Genomic DNA, 24,171 nt, shown 5'->3' on the forward strand with positions numbered 1-24,171 from the left:
AACGAAGTACGCGAAGTTGCAGCTATGGTAAACTTTTAATCTAAACAAAACCCAAAGTCTAAACGACACCCTAAGGGCTGTATATATGGAGGAAGAGGGGGGAATTTCGTGGCCCTTGAGGGTAGGGTACGAAACCAACCCTAACTCTTGTTTCCCCACACATACGGACTCTAAAAATAGCCTATACTTAAGTATTTTGAAATTACATGGGCCTGGCCCAATAATAAGGTGACGCAACACCTAGAATAGCCTATGGACGAATATTATTAAGTGACATCTTGTATATTTCGTCCAAGGCTTCATGCACTCCTTATGGTGGCTTCAAGGTCTTGAAATCATCACTTGTAACTCCGTTCTTGATCCCCTTGTGCATGCCATCAACTCCATGCGTGTTCTTGCTCCAATGTTCATCCTTCTACAAGCTAGGCCCTTCATTTGTAAGTAAAACAAATGTATCCAATTTAGCCAGCATCATATTCTCAAGAAACGGAAGTACCTGGTAATTTAATTGGCATGCACAAGCTCTAGTAATTGGTCCAGTATATGTAACCCTAGGGGCTGTGGGTGTTACAATGGTATTGATGTCCTCATCAATGCACCCCCCACATGGTTCCATCAAGTTGATGATGATGACCACCATTTGGTCTTTACCACCTCACCTACACCACTTGAGTGGAATGACAAAGGTAACATAGGTGAAGGTGATGCTCTTGTCCCACTAGTGGACTATCATGACATTGATTGCTTGCATGATGTTGATCAACCTATTTCCATGCTTCATGCTAGTGTGAATTCCCCATGCGATGATTTACCCATTTATGATGAGTATGATGATTTCCATGTGGAGTCTATTAGTTGTGATGCCATCTTACATAGGATTTCTTGTGCTAATTCTCTCGGTCACATCATGTTTGCCAATCCTCTTGACTTGTCATATGCTATGCATGAGATCGACCACATGTCATATTTGCAATCTCTTCATAGTGACTATGCATATGCCATTAAGATTAACCCAATTTGCACTTATGGCATAGATGACAAGCCCATGGTTATTGGCATTTGTTTTTCTTGTGATGATATTGATATGCTACCTTTGCATTATTTATCTCATATGCCATGCCATAACCATCTAGCTATGGATGTGCATTGTTTTGGATGTTGTCCATTTTCTCCATATGACGTTTCCAACATTGCTCATGAGGAGACCCCCATAGTTTCCTCATACATTTTAGGAGATTTTGATTCATCCCATCCATTGCATGATCCTTATACTTGTATGCTCAGTTGGCATCCGCATCGTGTTATACACAATTACTATTCTTTCATGATGGATGACATGTTCTTATACCATGCATCAAATTTCTTTGAGCGATGCTTATCTTGTGCTAACTCTCACATGCACATACACATCATGATGGGTGATGTGTACATTTAGCACACACATGATTTCTTTCGTTTCTGTCTCCTTTGTGTAGGTACCCATGGATTCTTCTCAACCTCGCAATCCCACGAGTTGACAAAACGAGCTCTAGAGAGCAACGATGACTTGGGATCCCATGGATTGTCTTTCCCACCGCTCACTTCGTGCAAAGACTTCGCGCATTTCTTCTACATGGCCCTCCCTTGGCTATGGGTTATTATCCATTACCTATTCTATGCCCATCTTGCCATGTTCACTTTGCATGATATGTTCATTACTATGCCTTTGCCATGCATTCGTGACCCATGCTTTGCATTACACATGGTGATTGATTCTCATACTTGTATGTGTATTTGCAAGCTTGGTGGAGATATTGCTTGTTATTGCCATGTTTGCTTTGTGCCCCATACCTATGATGATACTTTCATCTTGCTTTGTGTTCGTGCTTGCGATATGCCATGTGCATTGCCTATGCTTATTATTTGCTCACATGACATGATTGCCATGATTTCCTCTAGTATGTTGCATCTTTGCACTACTAGCTTGCATGACTTGATTCTTATGATTACTTATGTTGCATCTCCGATGACTCAAACTTGCTTGCTTCATGCGGTTGATGACAACCATCTACATGCTTTGCACATGATTGTTATTGCTTATTGTCATATATCTCCATGTGTTGCCTCTCTCATGATAGATGATTTGCCATGTATTGAGTGCAATTATGCCTTTAGTCTTGATAATGAGTTTGCCCCCATAGCATTCTCACATATATTTGGAGATTTTGACATATTCCTTATGAATCATGCTTGTCTTACCTCTTTGCACCATATACCTAGTGCCATGAATATTGCCATTGTTGCATCATCTTCTTCACGCACTTGTGCTTCTAATGGTTATGTGCAAGAGAAGAGAACCATCATGATGGATGATGTGTTTATCTATCAGGCGCATACGTTCTTTATTTTGTTGTGGGCATGTGTAGGATACTTGGACTTAGTGTCAACTTCCACATCACGTGAGTTGACAATCCGAGCTCTTAAGAGCGAACCACCTTCTACCACGATGATTCTACATCGCACTTGCTAATACTTCGGCATTGTGAAGGACGCACAAGAACATGCTTTCAAGGTGATATCCTTCTCTTTTGAGAACCACCGAACCATGAGCATGCATATTGTGGATCACACTACTTGTGTTGCTTGCACTGTGCGACTTATTTGTCATCTTGGACCCCTTGCTTGCGCACATGTTAGAGATCTTGCTTCCACTTGTCATTTTCACAATTCCATGCATCATGATATATATGCCTTGTGTGTTGCACCCAATTCTTGGATTACTTGCTCCTATCACATGTTTGGTTGCAACAATGTAATCACTTCACATATGCAATGTCCCGTTGACTGCTACATGCTTGACTTGATTGCCTCACACATATTGAACAATTTCTCCTTCCTTTGTGTTGAGTGCCATGATATCTTCACTACACAATATGCACATTATGCTTGGATTGTCTTGCACTTGCCCCATGTGTTTCGACATCTCATTATATTTGGTGTCGTGAATGATTCCTATGCCTACCATACACCTTTTGCTGAGCACATTGCGCATTCTTGCTATGATATTGAGGTTGATGCTTGTTCACTTGTCACACATATTAGCATATTTACCTCCCATTTGCATACTTGTTTCCATGATGTCCTTGATTGTGCTCACCTTATATGCTTAAATGCCATGCCACACTTCTTTGTCAAACCATATGCTATGCTTGATGACAACACTTGTTGGGTGAATCACCTCTTGAATGCTTGGTTTTGCTCTTACGCCAACCACATTTGTTTTTCCAAGTGCTTGTTATCTTTGCTCCTTTTGAAGGAATTACAAGACGGTACGACATCGGAGAGTGCCCATTTGGAACTACAAGATGATGAATGCTTGGTGATCGTCCACTACTACACGGCAACATCATCTATTTCCCATGGTGATTTGGATTTCGATCCGAGGTCAGATGATGTAGGGTGGAGACCCTAATCGCCCGATCTTTCACAAAAGGAGCGGATCCCGTGGAAAACACGAGGATGAATGGAAGGAAAACACAAGAGGAAATCACTAAACTGACACGAATAAGTCACACATGGGCTAGATCCTCGAGTACATAGAACGATACATGAATCCACGGACAAGTAGGGACGATACACAGTAACCGGTTCTTCTCCGTGAGGAGGTCTTGAATCCACAAGGGGATCTTCCCTTAGAAAGGGGTCTTGAATCCAAGGTGGATCTTCTCCGAAGAGGGGCCGCGGTCTCTCTCGTGGAGTAGATCCGATATGGATGAGCAATGCTCTATCTCTCAAATGAGCTAAACCAATGCTAACCCTAGCTAGGATGAATGGGGGGTCTATTTATAGTCTAAGTGCAAATGGGGGCGGAGTGAAGGGGTACATGGGCCTCGAGCCCGAACACTGTGCGCAGACAGGTACCGGACGTCCGCTGGGGACCGGTCGTCCGGTGTCTCAGGAGCTGCCGGACGTCCGGTGTCCTCCGGTCGTCCGCTGGTTCTGCTCTGTGATGGGGCTGCTGGACGTCCGGAAACGTCGGTCTTCCGCTGACTTCGGTTCGGGTGTAGGTGCGCCGGTCGTCTGGTCCGGACCGGACGTCCGCTCATTTGCTTCGGGTGTAGGGGCACTGGTCGTCCGGTCTGGACCGGACATCCGCTGGCTGGGACTCGGCTGATGCTTCAGGCGCCGGTCGTCCGGTCCCGGCCGGTCGTCCGGTGGCTGGGACTTTTCCGGCAGCCCTTCTTCTTCTCCGTCTTCTCGTCCATCTTCCTCTTCTTCTTGTCCTTGCTCCTTAGCTTCTCCATTGTACCTGAGTATGCTCAAAGTATCCATATGAGGTAGTAGCCATGCTTCATGTGCATCGAAGTGGAATTGTGAGAGGAGAGATGTCACCTCGGTTTCAAGGGCTCTTGCACGTGATCGAGTCATGGGTCCGGTAGGCACTTGATGAGATGATGGTAGGTCCATGGGGATGACCTTGGGATGCTCCGCATCATCAGATCTTTCACAAGGGGGAGGGGATGATGCGGAGCATCCTATGGACATCACCATGTCAAGAGTCCATTTGGCAAGTGACACGTGCCACATCTACTTCATACATACAAAGGTCAATCATCTCCTTTACATGTGTGCACTTGTACCTCTCGAGGATGGTATACTACTTGACCCCTCTCTCGTATGCATACATAGGTGTGAGCGGAGCTACACATTCATCGAGGAGGAGTCCAAGAAGAAGAGAACATCTACACCATCCAAGAGGGAAGCCTGGAAGCAGAGAAGGAAGCGCCAAGAAGAAGGCAACAGCTCCCAGGCAACCCCGTGCGCACGGGCCCCTCCTGCCCCGTGCCCACGGGCCTCCCAGGCTGGCGGTCCTGAAGCCCCCGTGCACACGGGCGTGTACCGTGCCACGGGACCCCCGTGCGCACGGGCCCTTGCATTAGGTCTGTGGATACCCCGTGCGCACGGGCTCCACTTACCCCGTGCACACGGGGCCCCCCTGTGTGTTGCTGCGGGCTTTGCCCATGTAATCCCCATTTCGCCCCTGCTTACCCCTTCATCCCTTGGACCTATATATACTCCTTCATCTCCTCCATTTAGACTTAGCTAAGAATAGATCTAAACACTAGAGCTTAGCTCATGTATCTCCCCTTGTGGGATTCCTCTTCAAAGAGAGAGACACTCCATTGGAGTTCAAGGCCTCCATTGGAGAAGATCCCTAGTGGATTCAAGACCCCCTTGAGGGAAGGATCTATCTAGATCATCAAGCCCTCATCTCCTTCATAGGATTTGGGATGAACTCTACCATGTATCTTATTTCCCTTTGATTGTTCATGTACCTTGTGGATCTTGTGTGTTTGATTGTCTAGTGGATGTGTGATTGGACTTGTTCTTGAGTGTTCCTCTTGTTTTCCCTTTTGTGTTCATCTTGTTCTTGGGGATTCCCCCTCCAATTCGTGAAAGATCTCCACTTAGGGTTCCACCCTACACCACGTACATACAATGGCCAGAGTGCAAGAAAGTAAATACGTCCACGTACATACATACGGGAAGGGTCTCGAACGCCTACTCACGCATACGTACGGCCAGGGCTCGTGTACATGGCTGGGTCGGAATGGAGAAGCTGCGCCATCGTCGTGATCATGGGGAGGCAACCGGCTGGGTCAGAACGGAATGCGTCGTCATGTTCATCGGGAGCCAACCGGCTTGGATGAAACAGCCGATGGAAACAAGGTCTGGCTTACCACAGAACGGAGGAAACGGCCTTGTGTTCGACCGGCCACAGTCGAAATGGGATCATGTTCATTAAGAGGGGGTCTGGCATATCGCAAAACGGAGGAAACAGACCTCCTACGGTGGAAACGGGGTCGTATTGCTCGGGAGGGGTGTGGCGTACCGCAAAACGGAGGAAATAGACTTCTGTTGGAGCGCTACCGTCGAAACGGGGGTCCTGTTCATCGGGAGGGGTGTGGCGTACTGCAAAACGGGACTCCATGGGATACTATTCATCTCCATCGTCGACTGCCTCCACGGACTACTTTTCATCCACCGTCGACCTCCTCCAGCGTCCACCTACGACTGTTCATCCATGGGCTCCTGTTCATGCAGCCTCCACCGCGCGCTCCTCCACGGGCTACTGTTCAACGAGCCCTCTCCACGGGGGCCTGTTCAACCACCCCTCCACGGGCTACTATTCATCCAGCCCTCCACCGGCTACTGTTCAACCAGTCCTCCACGGGGTCCTATTCATCTAGCCCTCCATGAGGTCCTGTTCATCCAGCCCTCCATGGGGTCCTGTTCATCCACCGGCTCGACCGATCGGGGTACTGTTCATCCAGCGGCAACGGTCTCTACTACCACGGGGTCCTGTTCATCCAACCCCCCACCAGGAACTATTCATCCACCTGTAGCACCCTCGATGCAACTACATCTCCCACGTGTCGAGGCACGACTTAGAGGCATAATCCCATTGAAGGCATATGTCGCAAGTTAGGAAATCTTCACAACATCCCATGTAATATAAATCATAAAGGGAGATAACATAGTTGGCCTACACTTGCCACGTCAATCAAGTACATAAATAACATTATATCATCCAAACACTCATGGCCTGACTACGGCGCCAAAATAAAAGAGAAACAAACATGCGACACGGTCCCGATCAACCCCAACTGGGCACCACTACTGATCATCAGGAAAAGAAACATAGTAACGTTGAGAGTCTTCGTCAAACTCCCACTTGAGCTCAAACGCGTCTCCTGGAGCGGAATCATCAGGCCCTGCATCTGGTGTAATAGTAATCTGTGACCCACAGGGACTCGGCAATCTCGCACCCTCGTGATCAAGACTATTTAAGCTTATAGGTAAGTCAAGGTAAAGTATGTGGAGTTGCAGCAAGCGACTAGCATATATGGTGGCTATCCTATTCGCAAAAGAGAGCGAGAAGAGAAGGCAAAGCGCGAGCGAGAAACTAGAGATCAACCTGCGCAAACATTACTCCAACACCGTGTCAACTTCCCGGACTCTGCCGAGAAGAGGCCATCACGGTAACACACTCAGTTGATTCATTTTAAATAAGTTAAGATTCAAGTTATCTACAACCGGACATTAACAAATTCCCATTTGCCCATAACCGCGGGCACGGCTTTTGAAAGTTCAAATCCCTGCAGGGGAGTCCCAACTTAGCCCATGACAAGCTCTCACGGTCAACAAAGGAATAGACCTCCTCCCAAGACGTTCCGATCAGACTCGGTATCTCGGTTCTTCAAGACACTTCGACAGGTTAAAACAAGACCAGCAACACCGCCCGAATGTGCCGAAAAATCCCGATAGGAGCTACACATATCTCTTTCTCAGGGCACACTCAGATGAGACTAGCTACGAGTAAAAACCAACCCTCAAGTTTCCCCGAGGTGGCCCCGCAGGCAGCTCAGTTTGGACCAACACTCAGAGGAGCACTGACCCGAGGGGGGGGGTTAAATAAGATGACCCTCGGGCTCCGAAAACCCAAGGGGAAAAGAGGGTAGGTGGCAAATAGTAAAACCAAGGTTGGGCATTGCTGGAAAAGCTTTAATCAAGGCGGACTATCAAGGGGTTCCCATTATAACCCAACCGCGTAAGGAACGCAAAATCCGGGAACATAACACCGATATGACGGAAACTAGGGCGGCAAGAGTGGAACAAAACACCAGGCGAGAGACCGAGCCTTCCACCCTTTACCATGTATATAGATGCATTAAGATAACAAGATAATATAATGATATCCCAACAAGTAAATAAATGTTCCAACAAGGAACGGCCTTCAATCTTCACCTGCAACTAGCAACGCTATAAGAGGGGCTGAGCAAAGCAGTAACATAGCCAATCAACGGTTTTCTAGGACATGGTGGGTTAGAGGTTTGACATGGCTATTTTTGGGAAGCTTGAAAGCAAATGGTAGGCATCGTATCATTGGCATAGCAAAAAGAGCGAGCAAACTAGCATAGCAAAGATAGTAGTGATTTCGAGGGTATGATCATCTTGCTTGCATAGTTATCAGAGTTGACTGGATCCTCGAAAGCAAACTCAACGGGCTCCTCGTTAGCGAACTCGTCTCCCGGCTCTGCCCAAACAAGACAAACAAGCAACAAGGACACAATCAACCACGTGCAAGGAACAAACAAAATGATGCAAAGATGATATGCTATGCGGGATGCGATGCGGGATGCAAAAGCAAGATATGACAAGGGATGCATGAACCTGGCCCCAACATGGGAATCCAAGTGTTCCACTGGAAATATGGGATGAAATCGCTTGAAAACGATATAAAGAACGCCGGAATCGGAGTTACGGTTCGGATATGGCAAGCGATTCAAAATTGACACCGGTCTGCGTTTTACAGCAAGTAGCCATCTAAATGCAATGAGATGAACATGCTACAGCACCCAAACATGACAACAAACTACATGGCAGGGATGCATTCAAGATGCTTAACAAAAGTCTAGCACTGAGCTACGGACAATTCATCCATTAACAGGTTCAAACAAGCATGGCAAAAATGCATATGACAAACAGATTTCAGACTTAGTGAAATTAACACTTGTCTGGAATTTCAGATCAGGTAGCACTCTTCGGAGCAACAAAACTACATGCTATAGGAACTGAACATGGCAAAGTAAAGCATGGCATGGAGCTACTCAAATAGCTTAACAAAAGTCCCTTAGTGACCTTGAGCCAAAAGGGATCAGAAAATACAATTGCAAGCATGTGAACATAGCTAAAACATAATCAGATCACAGACTTAGAGAAAAACTGGAGCAAGCAGAAAACATAACTCAAGTAGGCATGTTTACGAGCTCGATGCACTCACTATGGTGCAAGTCATGACAAGACAAGCATACACCCACCAATAAGGCACAAAATGCAAGCTAGAAATGACAAGAACAATAGCATAGCATGCACGGATCAACTACAACATCATCGGCAAAATTGCAAACAAGTTGACAATCTGCCCAGATTCACAAAGTAGCAAAAGTAGAGCTCGATTGACTCAAGATAGGGTGCTCCATAATTGCAAAAAAAGACATGGATGGATAGAGAACTACAAGAATAACAAAACATCCTTACTGATCATCCTCAGAAGAGGCACGGATCACTAGGAAACAACATGAACATATGGCCATATGAGATAAACAGCTCAAGGACTTAGTGGAATTGCTAAGTCCCTGAAAACAGAATTAACAAGTGCACCTCTGGAAAGATGAAAAAACCCTTAACAAAACATATGTAGAACATCAGGCCATATCATGCACACATTAATCAGGGCAAAAATGACAAAACCTAAACGGAGTAGCAGATCTGACAATTATCTCAAGTAGCCCTCTTCTAACAGCATTTCGGGCATCAAGATGAACTCAACTGAAAATCATGCCATGGAATGAAATCATGTACTCTCAGAGATGAACATTTTGATATGCTATATGCATGAATCGGAGCTACGGATGCAAAGTTACGGAGCTATGAACATAGGCACTTGGATCTGGAATTTTCGGGACTTAGAAGAAAAACAACCTCCGAGATCTAGGGTTTACTGTTCACGGCACGCGAACCGAGGACCGCTGGCGAGGTACTGTTCACCGACGAGGCGACGGCGGCCGGGGTCATCGCGGGAGGTCGGCGGAGGGTGGCGAGGTGGCGCGGTGGCGGCGGCCGGGACGGCGAGCTGCGCCGCGGGGGCGTCGGGGCGGCGCGGCGGCTCGGGAGGAGAGGTGGCGTTTGCCGGCGTCGGGGCGGCACGCCGGCCGACGAGGGAGCGTGGTGGCGGCGGCGGCGAGAGTAGCGCGGGCGGCGCTCGGGCGGCGGGGAGGCGGACGAAGCGGCGGCGGAGACGATGGGCCGGACGGGCCCGCTGCGGGCTCGCCGGGCCGCGGCCGCGGCTGGCGACGAAGATGCCATGTGGCGGCACGAGAGTGGGCGCGCGGGCGGATCGGACGTGTCCAGCGCTGTCGGACATGTCCGGCGGCGGCGGATCTAAGATTTAGGGTTAGGGACGAGGGAGAGATCCGGATTTTCGGGAGGGGGTGTATATATAGGCATAGAGGGAGCTAAGAGTGTCCAAATGAGGTGCGGTTTGCGGCCACGCGATCGTGATCGAACGCTCTAGATGATGGAGAGGTTTTAGGAGGGTTTAAGGACAAATTGGAGGGGTGTTGGGCTGCAACACACACGAGGCCTTTTCGGTCGCTCGGTTAACCGTTGGAGTATCAAACGAAGTCCAAATGGTACGAAACTTGACAAGCGGTCTACCGGAAGTAAACCAAGGCCGCTTGGCAAGTCTCGGTCCAATCCGGAAATGTTTAATCCCCGCACACGAGAGAAAATCTAGAAATGACCACCGGAGGAGAAAAAAGCGCTGGAATGCAAAACGGACAACGGGGAAATGCTCGAATGCATGAGACGAACACGTATGCAAATGCAATGCACATGATGACATGATATGAGATGCATGACAACGATAACCACACACGGAGACAAAAACCCAAACCCGAGAAAATAAAATAACTTAATGCCGGAAACGGCAAGAGTTGGAGTACAAATTGGGAAAGTTACATCCGGGGTGTTACAGCACTCCACCACTATGAAAGGATCTCGTCCCGAGATCTAGGACTGAAAGAACGACGGGTACTCAGAACGGAGGTGATCCTCGCGTTCCCACGTAGCTTCACGGTCGGAATGGTGTGACCACTTGACTTTGATAAATTTGATTGACTTGTTGCGAGTCTTGCGTTCAGTCTCTTCAAGAATAGCAACTGGGTGCGCACTATAAGAGAGATCTTCTTGGAGCTCAATGTCCTCGAAGTTGACGGTGCGCTCAGGAGTCTTGAAGCACTTTCGGAGCTGAGAGACATGGAACGCCGTGAACATTTGCAAAGTTTGAAGGAAGCTCGAGTTGATAGGCGAGGTCACCTCTCTTGCTGGCAATCTTGAAAGGTCCCACGTATCTAGGTGCAAGCTTCCCTTTGATACCGAAGCGACGAGTACCTTTCATAGGAGAGACGCGGAGGTAAACATGATCTCCGATCTCGAAAGCCAAATCACGGTGCTTACTATCATAGTAGCTCTTCTGGCGGGACTGGGCTGCTTTGAGGTTATCACGAATGACTTTGCACATTTCCTTTGCCTCTGTGATTAAGTCATTACCCAAAAGATGACGTTCACCGGTTTCAGACCAGTTGAGAGGGGTACGGCACTTCCTGCCATACAGAATTTCAAATGGGGCCTTGCCCGAACTTGCTTGAAAACTGTTGTTGTAGGAGAATTCAACATAAGGAAGACAATCCTCCCACTTCATACCGAAGGAGATCACACAAGCCCTGAGCATATCTTCAAGAATCTGGTTGACACGCTCGACTTGACCGCTAGTTTGAGGATGGAAAGTTGTGTTGAAGCGGATGTCGGTGCCCATGGCCTTATGGAAAGAATCCCAAAACTTGGAGGTAAAGATGCTGCCACGGTCTGAAGAGATCACTTGTGGAATACCGTGCAGAGAGAAAATACGAGAGGTATAGAGTTCCGCCAATTGAGCTGCAGTGATCGACTCTTTGATAGGCAGAAAATGAGCCACTTTAGTGAGTTTATCGATGACAACGAATATAGCATCATTGCCACGCTTGGACTTTGGAAACCCAGTCACGATGTCCATCTCAATGTGGTCAAACTTCCATTCTGGAATGGCAAGAGGTTGGAGGAGACATGCTGGCCTTTGGTGTTCTGCCTTCACTCTTCTGCAGACATCACATTCATTCACGAATTGAGCGATCTCGCGCTTCATTCTAGTCCACCAATAAGCCTACTTAAGGTCCTGATACATCTTCGTGCTCCCAGGGTGGATGGAGAGGAGAGAATTGTAAGCCTCGTTCATGATCACTTTACAGAGGTCACCTTTGGGTACAACAATACGATCCTCGAAGAAGAGAGTATCTTTGTCATCAAGGCGGTAGCACTTGTACTTGGGTTGACTCTTGGCAATTCCAATCTTCACCCTTTTCACCATAGCATCAAGAAGCTGGTCTTGGCGAATCTGGTGTTCCAAGGTAGGAGAGACTTGAAGGTTGGCGAGGAAACCTTGAGGAACAACTTGCAGATTAAGTTTGCGGAAATCTTCACAAAGCTCGGGTTGATAAGGCTTGAGAATCAGACTGTTGCAGTAAGCTTTCCTGCTCAAAGCGTCAGCAATCACATTGGCCTTGCCTGGAGTATACTCAATACTCGGATTATACTCTTGAATCATTTCGACCCATCGAGTTTGCCTGAGGTTGAGATTAGGCTGAGTGAAGATGTACTTGAGACTCTTGTGATCAGTGAAAATATCCACTTTTCTTCCCAATAGAAGATGTCTCCAAGTCAAAAGAGCATGCACAACTGCCGCCAACTCGAGATCATGAGTGCGGTAGTTCTTCTCATTAGGCTTCAACTGGCGAGAGGTATAAGCAACAACTTTCTTCTCTTGCATCAATACTGCGCCAAGACCTTGGAGAGAGGCATCACAAAAGACCTCGTACGGCTTGGATTCATCAGGCGGAGTCAGAAATGGAGCAGTGATCAATTTCTCTTTCAAATTGTTGAAAGCAATGTCACACTCCGGAGACCAAACGTACTTGACGTGCTTCTGGAGAAGATTAGAGAGAGGCTTCGCGATCTTAGAAAAGTTTTCAACGAATCTTCGGCAATAGCTTGCGAGACCGAGGAAGCTTTGGAGTTGCTTCACGTTCTGAGGTGGTTCCCAATTCACAATTGCAGACACCTTCTCAGGATTCACGGCAATGCCCTTGGCAGGGATGATATGACCAAGATAAAGAACCTCATCGAGCCAAAATTCACACTTGGAGAACTTGGCGTAGAACTGATGTTCCCTGAGCTTATCAAGAACCAAACGCAAATGCTTGGCATGATCTTCCTTGTTCTTGGAGAAAACCAGAATGTCGTCGAGATAGACCAAAACGAAGTCATTGGTGTAGGCGTTGAAGATAAAGTTCATCATGCGAGAGAACGTCGGAGGAGCGTTGCCGAGGCCAAAAGACATGACAGTGTATTCATATGAACCAAAGCTTGTCCTGAAAGCCGTCTTGGGAATATCTTGCTCAAGGATTCGAATCTGATGATAACCCATATGGAGATCAAGCTTGGAGAATACTTGGGCACCTTTGAGTTGTTCGAACAGCTCGTTGATGTTGGGAAGTGGGTATTTGTTCTTGATGGTCTTCTTGTTCACTGGACGGTAACCAACACAAAGTCGGTCCATTCCATCCTTCTTCTTCACAAAAAGAACACCACAACCCCACGAAGAAGAACTAGGCCAGATGAGACACATTTTCTCTTGAATATCCAGTTGCTTCTTCAGCTCATTCAACTCTTCCGGTCCGAGCTTGTAAAGACGCTTGCACACAGGTTCCCTATCAGGCTCAAGATCAATGACGAATTCAACTGGCTGGTGTGGAGGCATTCCTGGAAGCTCTTCTGGAAAGACGTCTTGATATTCTTGAAGAGACTGAACGCAAGACTCGCAACAAGTCAATCAAATTTCTCAAAGTCAAGTGGTCACACCATTCTGACTGTGAAGCTACCTGGGAACGCGAGGATCACCTCCGTTCTGAGTACCCGGTGTTCTTTCAGTCCTAGATCTCGGGACGAGATTCTTTCATAGTGGTGGAGTGTTGTAACACCCCGGATGTAACTTTCCCAATTTGTACTCCAACTATTGCCGTTTCCGGCGTTAAGTTATTTTATTTTCTCGGGTTCGGGTTTTTGTCTCCATGTGTGGTTATCGTTGTCATGCATCTCATATCATGTCATCATGTGCATTGCATTTGCATACGAGTTCGTCTCATGCATTCGAGCTTTTTCCCCGTTGTCCGTTTTGCATTCCGGCGCTTTGTTCTCCTCCGGTGGTCATATCTAGCTTTCTCTCGTGTGTGGGGATTAAACATTTCCGGATTGGACCGAGACTTGCCAAGCGGCCTTGTTTTACTACCGGTAGACCGCCTGTCAAGTTTCGTACCATTTGGACTTCGTTTGATACTCCAACAGTTAACCGAGGGACCGAAAAGGCCTCGTGTGTGTTGCAGCCCAACACCCCTCCAATTTGGCCCAAAACCCTCTAAAACCTCTCCATCATCTAGAGCGTTCGATCACGATCGCGTGGCCGCAAAACGCACCTCATTTGCACTCTCCTAGCTCCCTCTATGCCTATATATACACCCCCTCCCGAAAATCCGGATCTCTCCCTCGTCCCTAACCCTAAATCTCAGATCCGCCGTCGCCGGACACGTCCGGCGGCGCCGGACACGTCCGATCCGCCCGCGCGCCCACTCCCGTGCCGCCACGTGGCATCTCCGCCGCCAGACGCCGCCGCGGCCCGGCGAGCCCATCGTCTCCGCCGCCGCTTCGTCCGCCTCCCCGCCGCCCGACCGCCGCCCGCGCTGCTCCCGCCGCCACCGCGCGCCATCGCCGCCGCCACCACGCGCCCTCGCTGGCCGGCATGCCTCTCTGACGCCGGCGAACGCCGCCTCTCCTCCCGGGCCGCCGCGCCGCCCCGACGCCCTCGCGGCGCCGCTCGTCGTCCCGGCCGCCGCCACCGCGCCACCTCGCCGCCCTCCGCCGCCCTCCCCCGACGACCCCGGCCGCCGTCGCCTCGTCGGTGAATAGTACCTCGCCGTACGTCCTCGGTTCGCGTGCCGTGAACAGTAAACCCTAGACCTCGAAGGTTGTTTTTCTTCTAAGTCCCGAAAATTCTAGATCCAAATGCCTATGTTCATAGCTCCGTAACTTTGCATCCGTAGCTCTGATTCATGCATATAGCATATCAAAATGTTCATCTCTGAGAGTACATAATTTCATTCCATGGCATCATTTTCATTTGGGTTCATCTTGATGCCCGAAATGCTGTTAGAAGAGGGCTACTTGAGATAATTGTCAGATGTGCTACTCAGTTTAGGTTTTTGTCATTTTTGCCATGATTAATGTGTGCATGATATGCCCTGATGTTATACATACATTTTGTTAAGGGTTTTTTCATCTTTCCAGAGGTGCAACCCATGTATTTTTGTGATGTGTGTGGTGACTAGCACAAGCTTGCAAAGTGGTGCACTTGTTAATTCTGTTTTCAGGGACTTAGCAATTCCACTAAGTCCTTGAGTTGTTTATCTCATATGGCCATATGTTCATGTTGTTTCCTAGTGATCCGTGCCTCTTCTGAGGATGGTCAGTAAGGTTGTTTTGTTATTCTTGTAGTTCTGTATCCATCCATGTCTTTGTTTGCAATTATGGAGCACCCTATATTGAGTCAATCGAGCTCTAATTTTGCTACTTTGTGAATCTGGGCAGATTGTCAACTTGTTTGCAATTTTGCCGGTGATGTTGTAGTTGATCCGTGCATGCTATGCTATTGTTCTTGCCATGTCTAGCTTTCATTTTGTGCCTTCTTGATAGATGTATGAGTAGTTTTTCATGACTTGCACCGTAGTGAGCGCATCAAGATCGTAAACATGCCTACTTGAGATATATTTCAGCATATGTCAGTTTTCACCAAGTCTGAAAACTGATTATGTTTTTGCGATGTTCACGTGCTTGTTAGTATATTTTCTGATCCCCTTTGGCTCAAGGTCACTAAGGGACTTTTGTTAAGCTCTTTGAGTAGCTCCATGCTATGCTTTACTTTTACATGTTCAGGTCCTGTAGAATATAGTTTTGTTGCTCCGAAGAGTGCTACCTGATCTAAAATTCCAGACAAGTGTTAATTTCACTAAGTCTGAGACCTGTTTGCCATATGCATTTTTGCCATGCTTGTTTGAACCTGTTAATGGATGAATTGGCCGTAGCTGAGCGCTAGACTTTTGTTAAGCATATTGTATGCATCCCTGCCATGTATTTTGTCATCTTGTTTGGGTGCTGTGGCATGTTCATCTCATTGCATTTAGATGGCTACTTGATGTTAATTGCAGACCGGTGTCATTTTTGAATCGCTTGCCATTTCCAAACCGTAACTCCGATTCCGGTGTTCTTTATATCGTTTTCAAGCGATTTCATCTCATCTTTCCATTGGCATGCTTGGATTTCCAAGTGGAGGCCAGGTTCTTGCATTTCCTGTCATATCTTGCATTTTGCATCCCGCATCGCATCCCGCATAGCATATCATCATTGCATCATATTGTTTGAGTCTTGCACGTGGTTGATTGTGTCCTTATTGCTTGTTTGTCTTGTTTGGGTAGAGCCGGGAGACGAGTTCGCTAACAAGGAGCCCGTTGAGTTTGCTTTCGAGGATCCAGTCAACTCTGACAACTGTGGAGGCAAGATGATCATACCCTCGAAATCACTACTATCTTTGCTATGCTAGTTTGCTCGCTCTTTGTTATGCCAATGCTACGATGACTACCACTTGCTTTCAAGCCTCCCACATTGCCATGTCAAACCTCTAACCCACCTTGTCCTAGTAAACCGTTGATTGGCTATGTTACCGCTTTGCTCAGCCCATCTTATAGCATTGCTAGTTGCAGGTAAGATTGGAGGCCGTTCCTTGTTGGAACATTTATTTACTTGTTGGGATATCATTATATTGCTATGTTATCTTAATGCATCTATATACTTGGTAAAGGGTGGAAGGCTCGGCCTCTCTCCTAGTGTTTTGTTCCACTCTTGCCGCCCTAGTTTCCGTCATATCGGTGTTATGTTCCTTACGCGGTTGGGTTATGGTTTTCCAGCAATGCCGAACCTTGGTTTTACCATTCGTCACCTAGCCTCTTTTCCCTTGGGTTTCCGGAGCCCGGGGGTCATCTTATTTTAACCCCCCCAGGCCAGTGCTCCTCTGAGTGTTGGCCCCACCGAGCGATGTCTGGGGCTACCAGGGGCAACTCTGGCTTGGCCAACCCGACGTCTGGCTCATCTGAGTGTGCCCTGAGAACGAGATATGTGCAGCTCCTATCAGGATTTTTCGGCACATTCGGGCGGTGTTGCTGGTCTTGTTTTAATCTGTCGAAGTGTCTTGAAGAACCGAGATACCGAGTCTGATCGGAACATCTTGGGAGGTGGTCTATTCCTTCGTTGACCGTGAGAGCTTGTCATGGGCTAAGTTGGGACTCCCCTTCAGGGATTTGAACTTTCGAAAGCCGTGCCCGCGGTTATGGGCAGATGGGAATTTGTTAATGTCCGGTTGTAGATAACTTGAACCTTAACTTAATTAAAATGAATCAACTGAGTGTGTTATCGGGATGGCCTCTTCTCGGTGGAGTCCGGGAACTGGACAGGGTGTTGGAGTAATGTTTGCGCAGGTTGTTCTCTAGATTCTCGCTCGCGCTTTGCCTCCTCTTCTCGCCCCCTTTTTTCGAAAAAGTTAGCCACCATATATGCTAGTTGCTTGCTGCAGCTCCACATATTTTGCCTTGCCTTACCTATAAGCTTAAATAGTCTTGATCGCTAGGGTGCGAGATTCCTGAGTCCCTGTGGCTCACAGATTACTATTACCCCAGATGCAGGGCCTGATGATTCCGCTCCAGGAGACGCATTTGAGTTCAAGTGGGAGTTTGACAAAGACTCTCAATGTTACTATGTTTCCTTTCCTGATGATCAGTAATGGTGCCCAGTTGGGGTGATTGGGACCGTGTTGCTTGTTGGGTTCTCTTTTATTTCGGCGCCGTAGTCGGGCCATGAGTGTTTGGTTGATGTAATGTTAATTATGTACTTGATTGACGTGGCGAGTGTAAGCCAACTATGTTATCTCCCCTTTTATTATTTATATTACATGGGATGTTGTGAAGATTGCCTAACTTGCGACATATGCCTTCAATGCGATTATGCCTCTAAGTCGTGCCTCGACACGTGGGAGATATAGTCGCATCGAGGGTGCTACAAGTTGGTATCAAGACGTCTTTCCAGAAGAGCTTCCAGGAATGCCTCCGCACCGGCCAGTTGAATTCGTTATTGATCTTGAGCCTGATAGGGAACCTGTGTGCAAGCGTCTTTACAAGCTCGGACCGGAAGAGTTGAAGGAGCTGAAGAAGCAACTCGATATTCAAGAGAAAATGGGTCTCATCCGGCCTAGTTCTTCTCCGTGGGGTTGTGGTGTTCTTTTTGTGAAGAAGAAGGATGGAACGGACTGACTTTGTGTTGATTACCGTCCAGTGAACAAGAAGACCATCAAGAACAAATACCCACTTCCCAACATCAACGAGCTGTTCGAACAACTCAAAGGTGCCCAAGTATTCTCCAAGCTTGATCTCCGTATGGGTTATCATCAGATTCGAATCCCTGAGCAAGATATTCCCAAGACGGCTTTCAGGACAAGCTTTGGTTCATATGAATACACTGTCATGTCTTTTGGCCTCGTCAACGCTCCTCCGACGTTCTCTCGCATGATGAACTTCATCTTCAACGCCTACACCAATGACTTCGTTTTGGTCTATCTCGACGACATTCTGGTTTTCTCCAAGAACAAGGAAGATCATGCCAAGCACATGCGTTTGGTTCTTGATAAGCTCGGGGAACATCAGTTCTACGCCAAGTTCTCCAAGTGTGAATTTTGGCTCGATGAGGTTCTTTATCTTGGTCATATCATCTCTGCCAAGGGAATTGCCGTGAATCCTGAGAAGGTGTCTGCAATTGTGAATTGGGAACCCCCTCAGAACGTGAAGCAACTCCGTAGCTTCCTCGGTCTCGCAAGCTATTGCCGAAGATTCGTTGAAAACTTTTCTAAGATCGCGAAGCCTCTCTCTAATCTTCTCCAGAAGCACGTCAAGTACGTTTGGTCTCCGGAGTGTGACATTGCTTTCAACACTTTGAAAGAGAAATTGATCACTGCTCCAGTTCTGACTCCGCCTGATGAATCCAAGCCATACGAGGTCTTTTGTGATGCCTCTCTCCTAGGTCTTGGCGCGGTATTGATGCAAGAGAAGAAAGTTGTTGCTTATACCTCTCGCCAGTTGAACCCTAATGAGAAGAACTACCCCACTCATGATCTTGAGTTGGCGGCAGTTGTGCATGCTCTTTTGACTTGGAGACATCTTCTATTGGGAAGAAAAGTTGAAATTTTCACTGATCACAAGAGTCTCAAGTACATCTTCACTCAGCCTAATCTCAACTTCAGGCAAACTCGATGGGTCCAAATGATTCAAGAGTATAATCCGAGTATTGAGTATACTCCAGGCAAGGCCAAAGTGATTGCTGACGCTTTGAGCAGGAAAGCTTACTGCAACAGTCTGATTCTCAAGCCTTATCAACCCGAGCTTTGTGAAGCTTTGTGCAAACTTAACCTGCAAGTAGTTCCTCAAGGTTTCCTCGCCATCCTTCAAGTCTCTCCTACCTTGGAAGACCAGATTCGCCAAGCCCAGCTTCTTGATGCTATGGTGAAAAAGGTGAAGATTGGGATTGCCAAGAGTCAACCCAAGTACAAGTGCTACCGCCTTGATGACAAAGATACTCTCTTCTTCGAGGATCGTATTGTTGTACCCAAAGGTGACCTCCATAAAGTGATCACGAACGAGGCTCACAATTCTCTCCTCTCCATCCACCCTGGGAGCATGAAGATGTATCAGGACCTTAAGCAGGCTTATTGGTGGACTCGAATGAAGCGCGAGATCACTCAATTCGTGAATGAATGTGATGTCTGCAGAAAAGTGAAGGCAGAACACTAAAGGCCAGCAGGTCTCCTCCAACCTCTTGCCATTCTAGAATGGAAGTTTGACCACATTGAGATGGACTTCGTGACTGGGTTTCCAAGTCCAAGCGTGGCAGTGATGCTATATTCGTTGTCATCGATAAACTCACTAGAGTGGCTCATTTTCTGCCTATCAAAGAGTCGATCACTGGAGCTCAATTGGCGGAACTCTATACCTCTCGGATAGTCTCTCTGCACGGTATTCCACAAGTGATCTCTTCAGACCATGGCGACATCTTTACCTCCAAGTTTTGGGATTCTTTCCAGAAGGCCATGGGCACCAACATCCGCTTCAGCACAGCTTTCCATCCTCAAACTAGCTGTCAAGTCGAGCGTGTCAACCAGATTCTTGAAGATATGGTCAGGGCTTGTGTGATCTCCTTCGGTATGAAGTGGGAGGATTGTCTTCCTTATGCTGAATTCTCCTACAACAACAGTTTTCAAGCAAGTTCGGGCCAAGCCCCATTTGAATTTCTGTATGGCAGGAAGTGCCGTACCCCTCTCAACTGGTCTAAAACCGGTGAGCATCATCTTTTCGATAATGACTTAATCACAGAGGCAGAGGAAATGTGCAAAGTCATTCGTGATAACCTCAAAGCAGCCTAGTCCCACCAGAAGAGCTACTATGATAGTAAGCACCGTGGTTTGGCTTTCGAGATCGGAGATCAAGTTTACCTCCGCGTCTCTCCTATCAAAGGTACTCGTCGCTTCGGTATCAAAGGGAAGCTTGCCCCTAGATACATGGGACCTTTCAAGATTTTCAGCAAGAGAGCCGACCTCGCCTATCAACTCGAGCTTCCTTCAAACTTTGAAAACGTTCATGACGTGTTCCATGTCTCTCAGCTTCGAAAGTGCTTCAAGACTCTTGACCGCACCGTCAACTTTGAGGACATTGAGCTCCAAGAAGATCTATCCTATCGTGAGCACCCAGTTGCTATTCTTGAAGAGACTGAACGCAAGACTCGCAATAAGTCAATCAAATTTCTCAAAGTCAAGTGGTTACACCATTTCGACCGTGAAGCTACCTGGGAACGCGAGGATCACCTCCGTTCTGAGTGCCCGGCGTTTTTTCAGTCATTGATCTCGGGACGAGATCCTTTCGTAGTGGTGGAGTGTTGTAACACCCCGGATGTAACTTTCCCAATTTGAACTCCAAATCTTGCCGTTTCCGGCGTTAAGTTAATTTATTTTCTCGGGTTCGGGTTTTTGTCTCCGTGTGTTGTTGTCGTGTCATGCATCTCATATCATGTCATCATGTGCATTGCATTCGAGCATTTTCCCCGTTGTCCGTTTTGCATTTCGGGGCTTTGTTCTCCTCCGGTGGTCATTTCTAGCTTTCTCTCGTGTGTGGGGATTAAACATTTCCGGAATGGACCGGGACTTGCCAAGCGGCCTTGTTTTACTACCGCTAGACCGCCTGTCAAGTTTCGTACCATTTGGACTTCGTTTGATACTCCAACGGTTAACTGAGGGACCGAAAAGACCTCGTGTGTGTTGCAGACCAACACCCCTCCAATTTGGTCCAAAAGCCTCTAAAACCTCTCCATCATCTAGAGCGTTCGATCACGATCGCGTGGCCGCAAACCGCACCTCATTTGGACTCTCCTAGCTCCCTCTATGCCTATATATACACCCCCTCCGAAAATACGGATCTGTCCCTCGTCCCTAACCCTAAATCTCAGATCCGCCACCGCCGGACACGTCCGACGGTGCCGGACACGTCCGATCCGCGCACGCGCCCACTCCTGTGCCGCCACGTGGCATCTCCGTCGCTAGCCGCCGCCGCGGCTCGGCGAGCCCGCAGCGGGCCCGCCCGGCCCATCGTCTCCGTCGCCGCTTCGTCCGCCTCCCCGCCGCTCGAGCGCCACCCGCGCTGCTCCCGCCGCCACCGCGCGCCATCACCGCCGCCACCACGCGCCCTCGCCGGCCGGCGTGCCGCCCCGACACAGGCGAACGCCTCCTCTCCTCCCGGGCCGCCGCGCCGCCCCGACGCCCCCGCGGCGCCGCTCGCCGTCCCGGCCGCCGCCACCGCGCCATCTCGCCGCCCTCCGCCGTCCTCCCCCGACGACCCCGGCCACCGTCGCCTCGTCGGTGAACAGTACCTCGCCGGCCGTCCTCGGTTCACGTGTCGTGAACAGTAAACCCTAGATCTCGGAGGTTGTTTTTCTTCCAAGTCCCGAAAATTCCAGAGCCAAGTGCCTATGTTCATAGCTCCGTAACTTTGCATCCGTAGCTCCAATTCATGCATAGAGCATATCAAAATGTTCATATCTGAGAGTACATCATTTCATTCCAGGGCATCATTTTCATTTGAGTTCATCTTGATGCCCGAAATGCTGTTAGAAGAGGGCTACTTGAGATAATTGTCAGATCTGCTACTCCGTTTAGGTTTTTGTCATTTTTGCCATGATTAATGTGTGCATCATATGCCCTGATGTTCTACGTATGTTTTGTTAAGGGTTTTGTCATCTGTCCAGAGGTGCAACCCATGTATTTTTGTGATGTGTGTGGTCACATGCACAAGCTTGCAAAGTGGTGCACTTGTTAATTCTGTTTTCAGGGACTTAGCAATTCCACTAAGTCCATGAGCTATTTATCTCATATGGCGATATGTTCATGTTGTTTCCTAGTGATCCGTGCCTCTTTTGAGTATGATCAGTAAGGATGTTTTGTTATTCTTGTAGTGCTCTATCTATACATGTCTTTGTTTGCAATTATGGAGCATCCTAGCTTGAGTCAATCGAGCTCTACGTTTGCTACTTTGTGAATCTGGGCAGATTGTCAACTTGTTTGCAATTTTGCCGATGATGTTGTAGTTGATCCGTGCATGCTATGCTATTGTTCTTGCCATGTCTAGCTTGAATTTTGTGCCTTCTTGATATATGTATGCTTAGTTTTTCATGACTTGCACCGTAGTGAGTGCATCGAGCTCGTAAACATGCCTACTTGAGATATATTTCAGCATGTGTCAGTTTTCACTAAGTCTGAAAACTGATTATGTTTTTGCAATGTTCACCTGCTTGCAATTGTATTTCTAATCCCTTTTGGCTCAAGGTCACTAAGGGACTTTTGTTAAGCTATTTGAGTAGCTCCATGCCAAGCTTTACTTTTCCATGTTCAGTTCCTGTAGCATGTAGTTTTGTTGCTCCGAAGAGTGCTACCTGATCTGAAATTCCAGACAAGTGTTAATTTCACAAAGTCTGAAATCTGTTTGTCATATGCATTTTTGCCATGCTTGTTTGAACCTGTTAATGATTGAATTGGCCGTAGCTCAGTGCTAGATTTTTGTTAAGCATCTTGAATGAATCCCTGCCATGTATTTTGTTGTCATGTTTGGGTGCTGTAGCATGTTCATCTCATTGCATTTAGACGGCTACTTGCTGTAAATCGCAGACCGGTGTCAATTTTGAATCGCTTGCCATTTCCAAACCGTAACTCCGATTCCGGCGTTCTTTATTTCGTTTTCAAGCGATTTCATCTCATATTTCCAGCGGCACACTTGGATTCCCAAGTTGAGGCCAGGTTCATGCATCCCTTGTCATATCTTGCTTTCGCATCCCGCATCGCATCCCGCATAGCATATCATCTTTGCATCATTTTGTTTGTTCGTTGCACATGGTTGATTGTGTCCTTGTTGCTTGTTTGTCTTGTTTGGGTAGAGCCGGGAGATGAGTTCGCTAACAAGGAGCCCGTTGAGTTTGCTTTCAAGGATCCAGTCAACTCTGACAACTGTGGAGGCAAGATGGTCATACCCTCGAAATCACTACTATCTTTGCTATGCTAGTTTGCTCGCTCTTTGTTATGCCAATGCTACGATGACTACCACTTGCTTTCAAGCCTCCCACATTGCCATGTCAAACCTCTAACCCACCTTGTCCTAGCAAACTGTTGATTGGCTATGTTACCGCTTTGCTCAGCCCCTCTTATAGCATTGCTAGTTGCAGGTGAAGATTGGAGGCCGTTCCTTGTTGGAACATTTATTTACTTGTTGGGATATCATTATATTGCTATGTTATCTTAATGCATCTATATACTTGGTAAAGGGTGGAAGGCTCGGCCTCTCTCCTATTGTTTTGTTCCACTCTTGCCGCCCTAGTTTCCGTCATATTGGTGTTATGTTCCTTACGCGGTTGGGTTATAATGGGAACCCCTTGATAGTTCGCCTTGATTAAAGCTTTTCCAGCAATGCCCAACCTTGGTTTTACTATTTTCCACCTAGCCTCTTTTCCCCTTGGGTTTCCGGAGCCCGAGGGTCATCTTATTTAACCCACCCACCCCCCGGGCCAGTGCTCCTCTGAGTGTTGGTCCGAACTGAGCTGCCTGCGGGGCCACCTCGGGGAAACTTGAGGGTTGGTTTTACTCGTAGCTAGTCTCATCTGAGTGTGCCCTAAGAAAGAGATATGTGCAGCTCCTATCGGGATTTGTCGGCACATTCGGGCGGTGTTGCTGGTCTTGTTTTAACCTGTCGAAGTGTCTTGAAGAACCGAGATACCGAGTCTGATCGGAACTTCTTG

At 47.7% G+C, this 24,171-nt stretch overlaps 1 pseudogene; it reads left to right on the top strand.

Moving 5' to 3' along the window:
* Positions 1–2,263: 2,263 nt before the first annotated feature.
* On the top strand, positions 2,264–21,798 carry LOC147990603 (uncharacterized; annotated as a pseudogene).
* The last annotated feature ends 2,373 nt before the right edge of the window (positions 21,799–24,171 follow it).

This window comes from Triticum urartu, chromosome 1A (genome assembly GCF_056163025.1).
Source record: "Triticum urartu cultivar PI428250 chromosome 1A, HENAU_Tu73, whole genome shotgun sequence".
Taxonomy (NCBI): domain Eukaryota; kingdom Viridiplantae; phylum Streptophyta; class Magnoliopsida; order Poales; family Poaceae; genus Triticum; species Triticum urartu.